Here is a 3632-nt window from a genome sequence, read left to right on the forward strand (position 1 = left end):
ATATTTACTTGACCTCCCGTGAGGTAAGGGCAGTTTTATGTAGGTCAGTTTGGAAATGTGGCGTCTGGCAAGAATGCGGTAATACGATCCTGGTTTAATTGCCTGTCTATTGTTTGACTCGTCTTGAATACCAATTGCGTGGGCGTCTATTACTTGGATCTATATCAAGTCAAATGAAGGAATGGTAACCCTCTGATGTCCCCAAAACTGTTCTTTTCTCTGCCAAAGATTTAAACAGGAGTCGGTCCATGTTTAGTGATCTTCTTGACAAAATTTGCTTGTGTTGGAAGTGCAAATGTTCATTTTTTCTACATTTTGATGATGTTTGAGATGTACTGTAGGTCCTTTGTTTGTCTTAACTTCACCGCTTGTTAATTTTTGTCGGTTTGATTGTGTGATCCATAACCTATCTTATGGAGATAAGGTGTCTTAAAAGAATGGTTGTACGTCTTTTGCGTAAATTGAGTCTATGGTCCTTTTGAGCTATGCGTGAGGTGTGCTGTGAATTAACTCGCCTATTATTCACTTGCAGGTTAATAAAATAAGTTATTAGTCTTTCCCCTTAGTACATACATCAGGTGTTTTCACACAAAGTGATCCACTTGACTACATTGGGGGTGCCTACATGAGTAATCGGTGTGGATGTCGACCCATGCAAATGTAATATGAGATATGCTACCTGCTGCTACAGTTACCGGCATCAGCAGCAATGATGCCATGAGTAAGTTGTGGGGCCTCATTTTGTACCGTGCACATGAATTCTCCCAGAATTCAGATGATGCTCCTAAAGAGGATGGCAGGCAACGAAGACATCAAATTCGACCCAGTGGATATCTACTGCAAGCACAACCCAGCAATGTGACACGTAATCTTGCACCGGTCCATCACTTAAGTGATGTCGACGTCTTGATGCCGATCGCTAAAGACGAATTGTTATTGGCATTTCTGGTAGTGGTGGTTTTCCACCCCATAGAATGTGCTTTTGTATATGTGAACATACAATTTGCATGATACATGCATAATTCGGTCCTTGGTGGAATTGCACAAGATTAGCACAATGCATTTGCTTTTGAACACGAGAATTCTTGATCTGTGAAAAGTTACCACAAATGCTGCATTCGAATGATGCAGCCGCACTGACAGGCCTCTTCGTGTTTCAGGCTTCTAGGTCAGAGAATACGTGGCTGGGTGTAGACAGGGAAAGGTTTTGTTTGCCTTTTTTTGTTGATCGTAACTTCCTACTTCCACCATTGCTATTTTAATACGATTTTTTGCTTGAGCCCAAGCGTCACATATGTGTGACGCCTATATTTTAAAAGAAGGAAGGTAGATCGAATGAAGGGAAATGCGCCAATGGTCATACATGTCGTGACAGTGGAACACAGTGGTTGGTGACTGCTTTCTTTTTGTTGTAACATTCATTTACTTACTCGACGGCGGCCGTAATGATGAAAGTTTTAGCTCGATGCCTCGTACGCAGTTGTAGCGACTCTCTCTTATGGGGTACGATAGTTGGATCTCTCTTCGGCACCTTTTTGGTGATATTGGGCGTTGGATTATTGGCCTAATTCCGTTGTCTCCTGCGCCGTCGCAAGCAATCACCATTGGTAGTTGACGAGGTACACGGTGTTCTGTTGCCACCGCCGTCACTGCATAGGGGTCTACGCGCCTGCCCTGGATTTGCGTGTATCCACCTACCCAGCGTCCGTACCAAACCTTTGAGTGTCGTCTCTAGTGTCTAGTGTAATCACTTCCATTTTTTGCAACAATTCGCAAGTTAGAATCGATGACATGGTGAGCTTACGCCTTTGAACACTGTCTGGTGGTTATGGTACATTCTCTAAGCCTGTAGCATGAAGCACTGAAATGGTCGGTCTTTTTCTTCTGGCAGCAATTCCACGAGGAACCGCCCAAGACTGCCTAAATCTGTCACCCTCTCCATTCCTCTTCACTAACTCTCCCTTTCCAAGGTGTGATGACTTCGCGGTAATTTTGTCACTAATTTTTTTGTTGGTCCATAATTTCGTACACATTTATTAACTTCCATTGGAAATGCAAAGAAATATGTAAGGTTGAGCGAACTCGTGGGGAGAAATGTTCATTTCCTTGTTGATCGATGTGAACAAAGTGTATGAGCTAAGATAACACATTTTAAGCTGAGGTACTACCATCTCTGGTATCGGTGAGTGAAACATTCAGGTTCGAAGCCATTTGGATTCAGAGGAACTCTCTAGCATAAGTAAATGCAGGATCTGAAAGATGGTTATCATAGACGGCTTAACTAAGACACCGATTTGCAAGCACTCTGATAAGTGTTGCGATGCTGCTTTTGCGTTGCTGCAAGTGTGATGGGAAGCCATGGCGGCGGCAACGTGTGAGGTAGAGCAAAACGGAGCAGAGCGGAGCGATCTTTTTCTCTCACTGGAGCTTACCTGTACCGTTACTTGGTCGCTTTCTTCTCTTAGTTTATTTCGTCTATTTCCTTGTTTTCTGTGCGTATGATTTTACTGACCTTTAATTCTGACACGTTTGTTCGTTTCAACTTCATCTACAATGTCTTCTAACTGCAATTGCATTTGATTTGGAGATTTGTTATCCCATTATTAATATTACTATTTTCTTCATTATTCCAACGCAATAACACTATGCTTTGTCGTTTCTTTATGCAGTCCTTCCTTACTGCATTGCTTTTTGCGTAGGGTAAATCCTCGTTGCCAGGTACTTGGTGGGAGGCAGAAGCAACTTTGTACGGTTTCGTCTCTTTTCTGTATTATCAAAACAATGGACTTTAGAACTTAAGCTATTTTCTCTTGGTATATGTGCAATGCATTTCTCTTGTACATCATGGCGGCAGCGGCTTGGAAGGAGAAAAAGGGGAATGTGTGGGCCTTGTTTTTTCACCCCACTACTGCTTCATGACCTGGCATTGTGTCCTCTCTGGCAGTGTTCTGCATTGCTTTTGCAAGGCAGTTTCTCCTTATGGCAGTATAGAGTGGGACCGTGACGGCAAATACTGAGTGAGATTAAGGAATAGAGAATTGCTTCGTTCTTTTTTTCTATTCCTTCAATGGTGAAACCGATGGGCATCGGAGCTTTTGCTCGTTTACTGTAGGTCTTGTGTGAAGCAGCTCGCATGAGGCTCTGTCACGTTTCTTGTACAATTTTGGCTGGCTTTCTGTGAATGCTTTCCACTGCTACTTCTCAAATATCAGTACTTTCTTTTTTGTGCACTGCTTTGCCTTTTTGCTTCGTAGAGCACAATGGCCACGAATTACGCCTCCCATCACGCCTTCTCTCTCATTGGGAGCAAATCCGCTGGAGTTAGTGCTTGACCTCATCGGTGCCTCATGGAGCTTCCTTTGCCTCTGTGAAGTTGCTCTCGGTGAATTGCACGACTGTTTCGTTGCCACGGCAGCCGCAAAGGTAGCTCTGTCCTCTTTTCGTGCTGATGTTTTTTTTCGAGAGATTTGTAAATCCTCCTTTGCGAGTGCGAATTCTTAAGTATCATATGCGGCATGTTCCAGCTTTTGCAGTTTTTTTTCAAATGCCTCTGCCTAAGCACCTGTGAACGTGATCTTTTATTGCTCTGATTTGATGAAATGCATTACTTGTTTAGGTATTCAGTTTTGAAT

The sequence above is a fragment of the Echinococcus granulosus genome (assembly GCF_000524195.1).
Source record: "Echinococcus granulosus chromosome Unknown EG_S00209, whole genome shotgun sequence".
Classification (NCBI taxonomy): Eukaryota; Metazoa; Platyhelminthes; class Cestoda; order Cyclophyllidea; family Taeniidae; genus Echinococcus; species Echinococcus granulosus.